At 41.9% G+C, this 15,310-nt stretch overlaps 1 non-coding gene across 1 annotated transcript; it reads right to left on the bottom strand.

Moving 5' to 3' along the window:
- Positions 1-10,158: 10,158 nt before the first annotated feature.
- TRNAV-AAC lies at positions 10,159-10,232 on the bottom strand. The gene has a single exon. It is a non-coding gene; the product is annotated as a tRNA-Val (tRNA).
- Positions 10,233-15,310: the final 5,078 nt, after the last annotated feature.

Below are 15,310 nucleotides of genomic sequence, written 5' to 3'. Positions count from 1 at the left end.
TTTGAGATTCTCTAAAAAGTGTCATTTATCTCTTATTAGATGTGTGGATGAGTTGTTGAGGGTCGTGACCTTCGAATCGATACCTATTTCGACATATATACAATTTCGGTTTAAACCAGACTGGGTGGGTCATTTGGGGTTATTTTAGGGCATTTTTGTACTTTTTTAGGTTTGGTATTTTCTAAAAAGTGTCCTTATCTTTTATTAGCGGTGTGGATGTGATGTTGAGGGTTGTGACCTTCGTATCGATACCTATTTCGGCATATGTCCATTTTCGATTGAAACCAGACCGGGTGGGTCGTTTGGGGTTATTTTGGGGCATTTCTATACATTTTTGGGTTTGGGATTTTCTAAAAACTGTCCTTATCTCTAATTAGAAGTGTGAATGTGATGTTGAGGGTTGTGACCTTTGAATCGATACCTATATCGACATTTGTTCATTTTCGGTTTAAACCAGACCGGGTGGGTCCTTTTGGGTTATTTGGGGGCATTTCTATACTTTTTTGGGTTTGGTATTTTCTAAAAACTGTCCTTATCTCTTATTAGACGAGTGGATGCGATGTTGAGGGTCATGACCTTCGAATCGATACCTATTTTGGCATATGTTCATTTTCTGTTTAAACCAGACCAGGTCGGTAGTTTGGGTTATTTAGGGGCATTTCTATACTTTTTAGGGTTTGGTATTTTCTACAAAGTGTCCTTATCTCTAATTAGACGTGTGGATGTGATGTTGAGGGTCGTGACCTTCGTATCGATACCTATTTCGGCATATGTACATTTTCGATTGAGGTTTTTTGGGGGCATTTTTTGTACTTTTTGGATTTGGGATTTTCTAAAAAGTTCCCTTATTTCTTATTAGATGTGTGGATACGATGTTGATGGTCGTGGTCTGCGAATCGATACCTATTTCGGCATATGTTCATTTTTGGTTTAAACTAGACCAGGTGGGTCGTTTGGGGTTATATGGGAGCATTTCTGTACTTTTTTGGGTTTGGGATTCTCTAAAAAGTGTCATTTATCTCTTATTAGATGTGTGGATGAGTTGTTGAGGGTCGTGACCTTCGAATCGATACCTATTTCGACATATATACAATTTCAGTTTAAACCAGACCGGGTGGGTCATTTGGGGTTATTGTGGGGCATTTTTGTACTTTTCTGGGTTTGGTATTTTCTAAAAAGTGTCCTTATCTTTTGTTAGACGTGTGGATGTGATGTTGAGGGTCGTGACCTTCGTATCGATACCTATTTCGGCATATGTCCATTTTCGATTAAAATCAGACCGGGTGTGTCGTTTGGGGTTATTTTGGGGCATTTCTGTACTTTTTTGGGTTTGGGATTTTCTAAAAACTGTCCTTATCTCTAATTAGAAGTGTGAATGCGATGTTGAGGGTTGTGACCTTCGAATCTATACCTATATCGACATTTGTTCATTTTCGGTTTAAACTAGACCAGGTGGGTCCTTTTGGGTTATTTGGGGGCATTTGTATACTTTTTTGGGTTTGGTATTTTCTAAAAATTGTCCTTATCTCTTGTTAGACGTGTGGATGTGATGTTGAGGGTGGTGACATTCGTATCGATACCTTTTTTTTTATAGGTAAGTGTGTTTGTATTATGAAAAAGAAAAAATACAAAAGAAGGCGGGCCTTTCCCTCCCCTCTTAAGTATACCAAATGAATGAATGAATGGATCTCCATTCCAATCTGTTTATTACAACCAAGAGAAGCCATATTTATAGGCTAGGCAATACAAACTATTACGACCTAACCATAGTTTCTTTAGACAAACCACAGTTACTTTAGTCAAACCATAGTTGCTTTAGACAAACTATAGTTATTTTAGACAAACCATACTATAGTTACTTTAGATAGACAAACCATAGTTACAAAATAGACAAACCATAGTTACAAAGCCTTATCTCCTTATCTCCAATCTGTGTCTAATCTGTGTCTGGTCCACTGTCGCTAGAATACGGCACGTAGTCTAAAACATGATCAATTTTAAATTCTACATGGTGACACATGAGATGATGAATGACAGGATGTTGGAGTTGATTATTGACCTCCCAAGCTGTATCAGTGGAATTCATAATGGAGGCTGGTAGGGTGGATGGGTCCACCTCATTATGGATGCACATGGTGCGCATGAAGTCCAACCAAGCTACTTTGGTGGTGTCATCGTCATCACGATGGGTAAAGATGTCATTCTGGCTAGTTCCATGGAAGACGTATGAGGGATCATAGGCTACAAGATGATGGTCTAGAATAGGAGGAGAAACCATGTCATGGTGGATGAAATTTGGAGGGCGATGGAATATGTACGTGACAAAGAAGTCATCACTAGTGAGGTCCTGAAGCATGTTGATCCATTACGGGATGGGAGCGAAGAGGCTAGGAAACGGGCCAAATACTGAGGACGCTGAAGATGGAAGAAATAGGTGCCAGTTGGGTTGGCAAAAATAGCTGAAACAATACGAAGATAGTGTAGGAGGCTGGGTTTACTGAAGGTGATAGCAATCTTGTGGATTGCTAGGAGATGCCAGAAGAAAACAGCACAGTCTTTGTCAAACATGGTTGGGACTCGGATAGTAAAGGGGGTAAGAAACGGGTAATCTGGATGACAAATAACCCAATCAAATTGGAGGCCATTTTTGTGGATTATGGCTGTAAGAGTAGACTGGTAAGTCTGGATACTATTACTTTTCAATGTGCGGAGAGAAATATCACAGAAAAGTGGTGGAGGAAGGGCTAGGAGTAGGGAAGTCAAAGGTTCTATGGGTGGTTCGAAAGAGGAGGAAGATGCACCCGGATAAAGCGGCATACATAGAATGGGGACGGATGATGAAGCAGGGGTCTTGGTTCTTGAAAGGAAGTCAGCCAGAACATTTTCTTTACATTTAATGTGCTTGACTTTGAAAGACCACTGGGAGAACCATCATGCCCATCGGAGGAGCTGGGGCTCTGGGAGTATCTTCTGCTTGAATTGAAGCATCCTTGGAAAAGAGGTCATGTCCATTTCGACCTGGAAGGTATGGCCAATGAGGAAGAACTGAAATTTCTCAATACCACGCTGGACTGCCAGGATTTCTTTGAAAGTGGAGTGGTAGTATTGTTCGAAGATTTTGAACTGTCCACTGCGATATCCACAAACTTTCCTGGATTTGTCTGGGGCTTCTTCAAGGAGAACTGCGGCCCACTGGGTGTCACTTGCATCAGTTTGGAGGATACGGAGACCAGTAGATGGAATCTGCAAGGTGGGGAGAGACTGTGCCATGGATTTGAGAGATTGAATAGTCTAAGTATGAACTTAAGACCATGGTGGAGGATCCTTCTTGAGAAGACGGTGAAGAGAGCTGGTGTATTGGATCTATCTTGGTAGAAACTCAGTCATGTAGTTAACAATGCTAAGGAACTGCTGCAGTTGTTGCTTTGTGAGAGGACCATCAAAAAATTGAAGGAGAGATTTTCCAATGTGAGGCTGGAGATCAAACTTTCCTTTGTCAATGATGACTCCTAAGAAATTAACTTTGGAGATCGTAACTTTCATTTTGCTGGGAGAAAGCATAATACCATACTAAAGAGTTATTTCGAGGAACTGTTGAAGCTGGTAGTGTGCTGCTTCTATCTCGGAGAACAGGAGGATATCATCAATGTAAATGAGTGCCTGAGATTGAATGGGCTCATAGATCCTGAGCATGGCCTTCTGGAAAAGGGATGGTGGTACCTTGAGGCCAAAAGGCATGACTATCCATTGGAAATGATATCCTGGAATGCAGAATCCTATTTTAGGACGGTCATCTGGATGTATTCCGAGCTACCAAAAACCTGCCTTAAGATCATACTTGCTGAAGATGGTTGCTTTAGAGAGTTGAAGTAGAAGCGCCGGACGAGTGGGTAGCGGAAACTTATCATCTGCTAGAAAAGCATTGAGGGGCTGATAGTTGATAACAAGTCTGAGCTTTCCACGAGTCTGTTCAGCACGTTTGTTCACGTAAAAGGCTTCACATGCCCAAGGGGAAGAAGTATGCTCAATAAGATTCTGTGCTTGGAGTATGGCAACATCCTAGCGAGCTAGTGTGAGATGGTCAGGCTTCATTCCTGAATGGCTGGCTTTGGTAGGATTGGTATTTTCATTTTTCTTGAAAGGAAGATGAATGAAGAATTATGGATTTTACCATAGAGGATGATCACACTTTGTGAGGAACTTAGTGTGGGAGCTTGCACTGCACTGGGAGATCAACTGTTGCTTGCAATCTGCAAGAGGAGTTGTTAGTAAAAGGTTGGTAACATGTGTCCAAGGGAGGAATTGTTGTTTGTGACTGAGACCATGGACGCTCCATCGGAGATGAGGAAGTCGACAAAGGAGGTCGAATCCAATAAGAGCATCACGACCGGGGAGAGAAGAGCCTAAAACTGTATGACTAAGAGTGAGGGTTGGGAAAATCTTGAAACGAACTGGGCCTTTAGAGATGAGGGCAACAGAGAAGGTCTTTTCGTCAGTAGCAGTGAAATACTGCTTATGGGGTTTCCAATAGTAAGAGGGGAGAACATGAGGGGAAAGAATGGTCATTGCACAGCCAGTGTCGAAATAACCAATTACCTTAACTGGGCGATTCCAAGTAGTGGCTGAGATATATAGAGGGGCCTGAGGAAGTGGGGTTTTGGTAATAGCTAACATAGCTGTAGCAATTGGATGAGAATGGGGAAGAGATGGGGGATCTCTAGGGATGATTGGGTAGATGGGGTCAAATCCATCAGACTCAGAATCGGAAGGGGAGTCGGAATCATCATGGTTCTCAACAGCAAATAACAAGTCTGGAGAAAAATTTTCATCAATAGAATACAAAGATTCTATGTCTGCATCTTTGTCATCCTGTATGGAAAACTAGGTCAGCATGTACATGAGTTTTGCATTCTTCTTCTGATCAGGACAATCTTTTGCAAAATGTCCATTTTTGCCACAAGCATAGCATTTGGTAGAGGTTTTACCATGAAACTTCTTTCTTTTGAAGTACTTGTACTTCTAAGGGGATAAACGTTGCTGGCGTTTCTTGAAATGTCTACACTTGGAGTGCTGCTTGCTGGCATCATGGGGTTGAGTGCGATACTTAAGAAATGAGATTTCTTCTTTGGGGAACATGTGCAGTCTTTCTCCTTATACTTGATCTTGAGATAGGACATATCACAAGCATCGGTGATCTTATGGGTAGTTTTCTCCCATTGTTTGAAAAATTGTTGCTGATCACACAAGTTCTGGAGAGCACTCAGAATTTCTTAATAAAGTCAGCCAATAGGGGCTTGGTCCAGACGGAGTCCAAGATGTTGCAGAGATTTCAGAGCATCTTTTCCTAATGGTTCAGGGAAAGAGTTGAGGAACACCTACTTCATATTAGGATCATCAAGCCCTCCTAGGATGTAAAATCTGTCTAACATCTTGGTGTAATGTTTTGCAAGGTCTGCCTACCTTTTAGAAAGAACAGCATTTCATTTGGAAGTATTCTTCGTGGGCCTTGATTTTGCTATTTTCAATTGGGCCGATCATTTCATTATAGAGCTGTGCTATAAAAACATCAATCGGGACCTGAGACCATTGCAGTTGCCTATATCCTCCAAGAGCCATAAACCATTCACGAAGAGTGCCATGAGTTCTGGCAAGGAACTTTGTAATGACGCTTGCATTAGTAGTCCCTTCTTGAAGCAGTTCTACTGTCAACCAGGCATGAAATTCAGAGATCATGTCAGGCCACTTGTGAAAAGGGATGCCGTCAAAAGTGAACAATTGCTTTGGATCCTGATTGGAAGATGGGTAAGTTGCCTGGGGAGGTTGCGGCAGCGGTGGTCGCTGCTGCTCATCGGCATGAATTGATCCATGATTACTTTCGCTGTCAACAATGGGCTCAATGACTCCTGTATTTGCTCCAGTAGTACTGGGGTCTTGAGTGCCTGTCCGGGTTTGAAAGATTGGTGGAGGAGGTTCATCATAGGAGTCATAAGTACTGGAGATATCTGAACAGATATCGGAGGAGACATCCTTGGTCATAGGAAGGACAGGGATGGGATCCGGGATGGAATCTTGCACAGTAAGCTGAGTGAGGTAAGTGCTTAAGGTGTTGGAATTTTGAGCTGAAGGGAGAATGGCAAAAGCTGTTTTGGGAGTAGAAGGTCTGTTGGGAGGAAGCTGGGTTAAAGGAGGAACCCATGGAACAAACGGCGGGGGGCCAGGTGGGGTGTGACCAGGGATGGTCTAAAAAGTAGGCTGTGAGGTAGGGGTGAAAGAGGGGGTGAGATAGGGTGCTAGGAGAGAAACTATAGGTGGTTGGGATGGCTGGAACTTTTTGGGTTTTGGGCTTTTGTGACGAGCAAGGTTTCTCTATTTTTCCTAGAGCTCTTTTAACATTGCAATAGGGAAAACGTGAGGAGTGTTTGGGGAAGGATGAGGGACTGAAAAAGCCTCAGAGAAAAAGGGATAGCTATATGGGGGTGGACTTGGTGGTTGTGGGGGTAATGGTGCCTGGGCATATCTTAACTGATCTTCAAGCTGCCTTTTCTCTTTTTCTCGGATGAAAATAAGGGCAGACGCATAAGCAACGTCCTTCACTATGGTGGCCATGTGCAGGAGTTCTTGATGAAGAGCTTCAATCCTTGTTTTAAGGTATCTCACATCAATTTCATTTTGTTGAAGTGCAAAGGTATGGTGCTCTTGGTAGGAGACCAACTTTTGCAAGTATTGGTTTTGGACCAAGGCATTTTCTGCTTGCCAGTTGAGCTGAGCTTCAACGGAAGAATTGACTGGCATTTATCCAAGGTTAACCACAACATTAGGCAAAGTTGTTTTCCACGGATGGCGATGTTGATTAGCATCTTCATAATCTACTATGGCAGGAAAGTTCCTGCTGATGCCTTTTGAACCAGAGGCCATGAAACAGGGGATTGGCTGCTGCTGCCAAAGCATAAGTGGCAGTGATGCCGGAGGAGACGGCGGTGCTGGGGGCAAATCTGGCTTGCAAGTGGGTGGAGCCGGTGCTTGGAAAGGAGGCTCTGGAGGAGCTGGGGAGCAACACCCTAAGGTATAGGGTTTGCTTAATCTGTATTCAACGATGAATTGGTATCGACCTCTATCTTCTCCTAGAGGTCCAACATTAGGGCAACCAGCTTGGTACCTTTGCCAGAGAGGGTCAGAGCGTTTAGTCTTCTTTTTCTTAGGCTTCCTTGATCTGGGCAAATCGGCTTCATCGTCAGAATGGTTGCTGTCAGAGCAGTTGTAGGTGTCAAACCAAGTATGGCCAGTTGGGCCAGAAAACTGGTAGATCGGTGCACCAGAGCTATCAAAAGCCTCAATAGGGACATGAGGTAGCCTCTCGGGGAGATCTTGAGGGTAAACTGGGACAGCGGTGCAGAAATCAGCTGGCCATGGTTAGGTGACCATGGTCTTACCATCATCTAAACTCTTGTAAACAGGATTTGTGGCTGTGATTGGAGGAGTAGGCGGAGCAGTATGAGTGGATTCATATGCAGTGATCCATGACTCAGGAATCAACTTGATCAATTTGGCACGACTAATTTGGCGAGGTACATGAGTGATGGTTGGTATCCTGTCTTCACCGATTTGAACAAACAAGGCTGAATCATTACTTGAATAGCCTGTGTTGAGGTTCATCCCATGGTTCTGGAGCCGATAGCAGACCTGATAATGAAGGGTTGCTGCTATTGCTGACTCCTTCTGAGGAGCACCAGTAAGTTGCACAAGAAACTGCCAAGCATCTGGAAGATTGGGATCCAATAAGGAGACATTATAGTTGGGGTAAACTGTGTAGAACATAGTGCCATCATTCAAGGTGGTCTGGACATCAGTGATAGTGGCATGAGGGAAATTCCTGAAACGAGTGTCGAGGAGGTTGAGCCTCATAGCTACTGGGAGTCCTTTGTGGCCATGAAAAGTGACGGTAATTTTGACTGCCCCAAGATGAAGGTGAGTGTAACCAAGTGCTATCCATTGTCAGATGAGATCTGGACTGATCTTGACCGAAAAATATTACTCTTTGCCTGATGCAATAATCTGGTTCTGGGAAAAAGGAGGTGCTTGGACATATTCTTTCAGACCAGGGGTCTTTTTGGGGGAAAGAATAGTCCGAAATCTCTTTGTGACGGAAGTAGTCGTCTTTGGGAAGACATCATATGGGTTGATGATCGGGAAGTTTGTAGGATGGATTTGCTAATCTGCCAGAGTGTAGCTGAGTTCATAAAGGTAGTCGACCTTTGCTGCATGAGAGCTATGGAGGGAGACGCTGGGCTAAGGAGATTGCAAAGCCATTAAACTGGGAGAGAGTGTCTTATCCGTAAGAGATGCACTTTATGAAAAACTTGATATGGGTTAAGTCGGAAATAGATACTGTTTTAGGTAATCAAGAACACACTAATACTCAAGCCAAAGGTATTCCGAGCGTGTCGGGATTTATAGTGGTCACTGCCTGCAACCCACACCTTGCTCAAGGATCTATTATCTGCCTGGGTACGAGGATGTTATTGAAAACTTGATAACTTCTAGACTTTATTGATGCAGAGGATCAACCAAAGCGGCAACTGCAAAGCATACTAGGCCTGGGAGATAAACTATCACATCATATCAAAATCGCCAAAAAGAGCAGATCTCTGAGGAGAAGACACAATGAAAAACTTAGCTATGCATAACTTAGCTATGATACCAAATGAATGAATGAATGGATCGAGGAGAGCCCCTAAAACAACCCGAGGACAGGCCCTCGGTGGTAAAGCCTAAAACCAGGCCAACAACTTAATGAGAGAAGGTCCTAAAAAATACTTTACAATCTGAATCATGCTTAACCAACTCCACCAAGTCCTGTGGGAAATCAGGTGGATAAAAAATTGCATCCCCATCCTCAGTAGCCATGGCTGCAATAAAATTTGCTGGCTGGTTGAGCTCTCTCCAAACATGTCTGATTTTCTTATGCTGTAATTGCTGAAGTAGCGTAGCTATACGGTCCCTCAAGGTTTGCATGCTCCAAGGGCAGTCTACAGCCCCATTAAGAATATCTACTACCAATTTGGAATCGGATCTGATGGAAACCCGAAGTAGGTTCCTTTGAATACAAAATGTGCCCCCGTTTAAAATTGCAAAAAGCTCCATGCCAAGAATAGAATTGATATCTCCCTTCCCCGCATACGCCATTATGGCAACACCTGCATCATCACGAATGATTCCACCATAGGAAGCTCTATCAGCCATTAAGGACCCATCACAGCGAAGGACTGCCATGTGAGCAGGAGGTCTAAACCAAGCACAAGTTTTTTGAGTAATCACCTTCCAATCCACCCTAATCCCCCAATTATCAGCCAAGAACTGGTTCCTTGGGCTTTGGATAACATAAATGGGGAAGATAGCACACTTAATGGCCACATCAAGACGAATTGCCTCTATAATCTGATCATGGGTTCTGACCTTGTTCTCAAACAACCTTCGGTTTCTTTCCCACCAAATGTAATGCATAGTAACACAAAAACCCAACTTGGGAACCAAATCCATCCTATCATTTGCACAGCCAACATTTGAGAGCCAAGCAAGCGCATTCTGGAGAGTAGTAGGGCCTCCACCCCCTTGGGAGCAAAAGGAACTCATTTTACCAGAAATGCTGGTGGAAAAAGGGCAATTAAAGAAAAGATGCTCATGACTTTCAGTACCAGCCCAACACAAGATGCAATTCAGCCCAACCTGAATATTCCTTTTAACAAGCTGATCTTTGGTAGGTAGAGCTTCTATAAGGCATCTCCAAGTTGTGCAAGAATGCTTAGGGAAATTCTGAGCAAACCAAATAAATTTATGCCAACCTACTTTAGGAGAGGTTCTTCTAACAGTGTCCAAGGCTGACTTAGTAGTAAATAAGCCATTAGGGGATTTCTTCCAAACAATAAGGTCATCCCTGCCTCTCTAAATAGGAACATGTTGCAAATCCCCCCAGGCACAAATAAGATTAAAAGACCCATGAGTAGTAGGATGCCAGGTGTCGTGCCTTATAATATCCAAAACCAAAGTCATACGATGAGAACCCGCATCGTATCTGATACGATCCCCGAATTTTTTGATTAAAACCTCTTAAGGATGCCACTTATCAAGCCATAGCCTTATAGCAATAAAATTAGTTTTTAGTGGCCTATGCAGGTCTCGAACTTGCAACCTTTGCGTTGTTAACACAATGCTCTAACCAACTGAGCTGATAGGCCACATTCGTATCGATACCTATTTCGGCAAATGTTCATTTACGGTTTAAACTAGACCACGTTGGTCGTTTGGGGTTATTTGGGGGCATTTCTGCACTTTTTTGGGTTTGGGACTTTCTAAAAAGTGCCCTTATTTCTTATTAGACGTGTGGATGCGATGTTGAGGGTCGTGGTCTTTGAATCGATACCTATTTTGGCATATGTTTATTTTCGGTTTAAACCAGACCAGGTGGGTCGTTTGGGGTTATATGGGGTCGTTTCTGTACTTTTTAGGTTTGGGATTCTCTGAAAAGTGTCATTGATCTCTAATTAGACGTGTGGACGCGATGTTGAGGGTAGTGACCATTGAATCGATACTTATTTCGACATATTTTCAATTTTGGTTTAAACCAGACCGGGTGGGTCGTTTGGGGTTATTTTGGGGCATTTCTATACTTTTTTGGGTTTGGTATTTTCTAAAAAGTGTCCTTATCTCTTATTAGACATGTGGATACGATGTTCAGGGTCGTGACCTGCAAATCGATACCTATTTCAACATATATTCATTTTCGGTTTAAACCAGACTGGGTGGGTCTTTTGGGTTATTTGGGCGCATTTCTATACTTTTTTGGGTTTGGGATTTTCTAAAAATTGTCATTATCTCTTATTAGACGTGTGGATGCGATGTTGAGGGTTGTGACCTTCGAATCGATACCTATTTTGACTTATGTTCATTTTCGGTTTAAACCTGACAGAGTGGGTCGTTTAGGGTTATTTGGGGGTGTTTCTATACTTTTTTGGGTTTGGGATTTTCTAAAAAGTATCCTTATCTCTTATTAGACGTGTGGATGCGATGTTGAGGGTCATGACCTTCGAATCGATACCTATTTCGGCATTTGTTCATTTTTGGTTTAAACTAGTTCGGGTGGGTCGTTTGGATTTATTTGGGGGCATTTCTGTACTTTTTTGGGTTTGGGTTTTGCTAAAAAGTATCATTATCTCTTATTAGACGTGTGGATACGATATTGGGGGTCATGACCTTCGAATCACTATGTATTTTGACATATGTTCAATTTCAGTCCGAACCAGACCGGTTCGGTCCTTTGGAGTTATTTGGGGGCATCTCTATCCTTTTATTGGTTTGGGATTTTCTAAAAAGTGTCCTTGTCTCTTATTAGACGTGTGGGTACGATGTTGAGGGTTGTGACCTGCGAATCGATACCTATTTGGACATATGTTCATTTTCGGTTTAAACCAGACCAGTTGGGTCATTTGGGGTTATTTGGGGGCATTTCTGTACTTTTTTGGGTTTGGGATTTTCTAGAAAGTCTCCAAATCGCTAATTAGATGTGTGGATGCGATGTTCAGGGTCGTGACCTTCAAATCGATAACAGTTTCTACATATGTTCATTTTCGATTTAAACCAGACTGGGTGGGTCGTTTAGGGTTATTTTGGGTATTTCTATACTTTTTTGGTTTTGGTATTATCTAAAAACTGTCCTTATCTCTTAAACCGGACTGGGTAAGTCGTTTGGGGTTATTTGGGGGCATTTCTGTACTTTTCTGGGTTTGGTATTTTGTAAAAAGTGTCCTTATCTCTTATTAGACGTGTGGAAGCGATGTTGACGGTCGTGACCATTGAATCGAAACCTATTTTGGCATATGTCCATTTTTGTTTTAAACCAGACCAGGTGGGTTAGTTGGGGTAATTTGGGGGCATTTCTATACTTTTTTGGGTGTGGGATTCTCTAAAAAGTGTCCTTATCTCTTATTAGACGTGTGGAAGCGATGTTGACGGTCGTGACCATTGAATCGAAACCTATTTTGGCATATGTCCATTTTTGTTTTAAACCAGACCAGGTGGGTTAGTTGGGGTAATTTGGGGGCATTTCTATACTTTTTTGGGTGTGGGATTCTCTAAAAAGTGTCCTGATCTCTTATTAGACGTGTGGATACGATGTTGAGGGTCGTGACCTTCGAATCGATACCTAATTCGTCATATGTTCATTTTCGTTTTAAACTAGACCGGGTGGGTTGTTTGGGGTTATTTGGGGACATTTCTGTACTTTTTTGGGTTTGGGATTCTCTAAAAAGTGTCTTTATCTCTTATTTAACATGCGATGTTGAGGGTCGTGACCTTCGAATCGATACCAATTTTGACATATGTTCATTGTCGATTTAAACCAGACCGGGTGGGTTGTTTGGGGTTATTAGGGGACATTTTTGTACTTTAATGGATTTCAGATTATCTAAAAAGTGTCCTTATGTCTTATTAGACGTGTGGATACGATTGAGGGTCGTGACCTTCGAATCAATATGTATTTCGACATATGTTCATTTTCGGTCCGAACCAGACCGGGTGGGTCGTTTAGAGTTATTTGGGGGCATTTCTGCCCTCAAATAACCCCAAACGACACACCTGGTCTGGTTTAAATCGAAAATGAACATATGCCAAAATAGGTATCGATTCGAAGCTCACGACCCTCAACATCGCATCCACACGTCTAATAAGAGATAAGGACAATTTTTAGAAAATACCAAAACCAAAAAAGTAATGAAATGCCCTCAAATAACCCCAAACGACCCACCCGGTCTGGTTTAAACCGAAAATGAACATATGCCGAAATAGGTATCGATTCGAAGACCACGACCCTCAACATCGCATCCACACATCTAACAAGAAATAAGGGAGCTTTTTAAGAAATCCCAAACCCCAAAAAGTATAGAAATGCCCCCAAATAATTCCAAATGACCCAATTGGTCTGGTTTAAACTGAAACTGAACATACGTCCAATTAGGTATCGATTCGCAGGTCACAACCCTTAACATCGCACCCACAAGTCTACTAAGAGATAAGGACACTTTTTAGAAAATCCCAACCCAATTTCTTTACTTTTTTGGTTTTGGTATTTTCTAAAAAGTGTCCTTATCTCTTATTAGATGTGTGGATGTGATGTTGAAGGTCCTGACCTTCGTATCGATACCTATTTCGTCATATGTTCATTTTTTGCTTAAACCGGATCAGGTGGGTCTTTTGGGGTGATTTGGGGGCATTTTTGTACTTTTTGGGTTTGGGATTCTCTTAAAAGTGTCCTTATCTCTTATTATACGTGTGGAGGCGATGTTGAGGGTCGTGACCTTCGAATCTACACGTATTTTGACATATGTTCATTTTCGGTCCGAACCAGACCGGTTGGGTCGGTCGGAGTTATTTGGGGGCATTTCTGTACTGTTATTTGGTTTGGGATTTTCTAAAAAGTGTCCTTATCTCTTATTAGACGTGTGGGTGCGATGTTAAGGGTTGTGACCTGCGAATCGATACCTATTTGGACATTTGTCCATTTTCGGTTTACACCAGACCAGTTGGGTCGTTTGGGATTATTTGGGGGCATTTCTGTATTTTTTTGAGTTTGGGAATTTCTAAAAAGTGTCCTTATCTCTAATTAGCCGGGTGGGTGTGATGTTGAGGGTTGTGACCTTTGAATCGATTCCTATTTCTACATATGTTCATTTTCGGTTTAAACTGGACCGGGTGGGTCATTTGGGGTTATTTGAGGGCATTTCTTTACTTTTTCGGTTTTGGTATTTTCTAAAAACTATCATTATCACTTATTAGACGAGTGGATGCGATGTTGAGGGTCATAACCTTCGAATCGATACCTATTTCGACATATGTTCATTTTCGATTTAAACCAGACCGGGTGAGTAGTTTTTGTTATTTGCGGGCAATTCTATACTTTTTTTGGGTTGGGATTTTGTAAAAAGTGTCCTTATCTCTTATTAGATGTGTGGGTGCGATGTTAAGGGTTGTAACCTACGAATCGATACCTATTTGGACATATGTTCATTTTCGGTTTAAACCAGACTAGTTGGGTCTTTTGGGATTATTTGGGTGCATTTCTGTAGTTTTTTGGGTTTGGGATTTTCTAAAAAGTGTCCTTATCTCTAATTAGACGCGTGGATGCGATGTTGTGGGTCATGACCTTTGAATCAATACCTATTTCGGCATAAGTTCATTTTCGGTTTAAACATGACCGGGTGGGTCGTTTGGGGCTATTTGGGGGCATTTCTTTCTTTTTTAGTTTTGGTATTTTCTAAAAGTGTCTTTATCTCTTATTAGACGTGTGGATGTGATGTTGAGGGTCGTGACCTTCGAATCGATATGTATTTCGATATATGTTCATTTTCGGTTCAAACCAGACCGGATGGGTCGTTTGGAGTTATTTGGGGTCATTTCAATACTTTTTTTGGGTTGTGATATTGTAAAAAGTGTCCTTATCTCTTATTAGATGTGTGGGTGCGATGTTAAGGGTTGTAACCTGCTAATTGATACCTATTTGGACATATGTTCATTTTCGGTTTAAACCAGACCAGTTGGGTCGTTTGGGATTATTTGGGGGCATTTCTGTACTTTTTTGTGTTTGGGATTTTCTAAAAAGTTTCCTTATCTCTAATTAGACGTGTGGATGCGATGTTGTGGGTCGTGACCTTCGAATCGATACCTATTTCGGCATATGTTCATTTTCGATTTAAACAAGACCGGGTGGGTCATTTGGGGTTATTTGGGGGCATTTATTTACTTTTTTGGTTTTGGTATTTTCTAAAAAGTGTCCTTATCTCTTATTAGATGTGTGGTTGTGATTTTAAGGGTCATGACCTTCGTATCGATACCTATTTCGGCATATATACATTTTCGGTTGAGGTATTTTGGAGGCATTTCTGTACTTTATTAGATTTGGGATTTTCTAAAAAGTGCCCTTATTTCTTATTAGATGTGTGGATGCGATATTGAGGGTCGTGGTCTTTAAATCAATACCTATTTTGGCATCTGTTCATTTTCGATTTAAACCAGACCAGGTGGGTCGTTTGAGGTTATATGGTGGCATTTCTGTACATTTTTGGGTTTTTGGTTCTCTAAAAACTGTCATTTATCTCTTATTAGATGTGTGGATGCGATGTTGAGGGTCGTGACTTTCGAATTGATACCTATTTTGACATTTGTACAATTTCGGTTTAAATCAGATCGAGTGGGTCGTTCGGGGTTAATTGGGGGCAATTCTGTACTTTTTTGGGTTTGGTATTTTCTAAAAAGTGTTCTTATC

The sequence above is a fragment of the Telopea speciosissima genome, unplaced genomic scaffold (assembly GCF_018873765.1).
Source record: "Telopea speciosissima isolate NSW1024214 ecotype Mountain lineage unplaced genomic scaffold, Tspe_v1 Tspe_v1.0341, whole genome shotgun sequence".
NCBI classification, from domain to species: Eukaryota; Viridiplantae; Streptophyta; class Magnoliopsida; order Proteales; family Proteaceae; genus Telopea; species Telopea speciosissima.
Note: the sequence above shows the minus strand (reverse complement) of the source record. Positions and strands in the feature narration are given on the sequence as shown.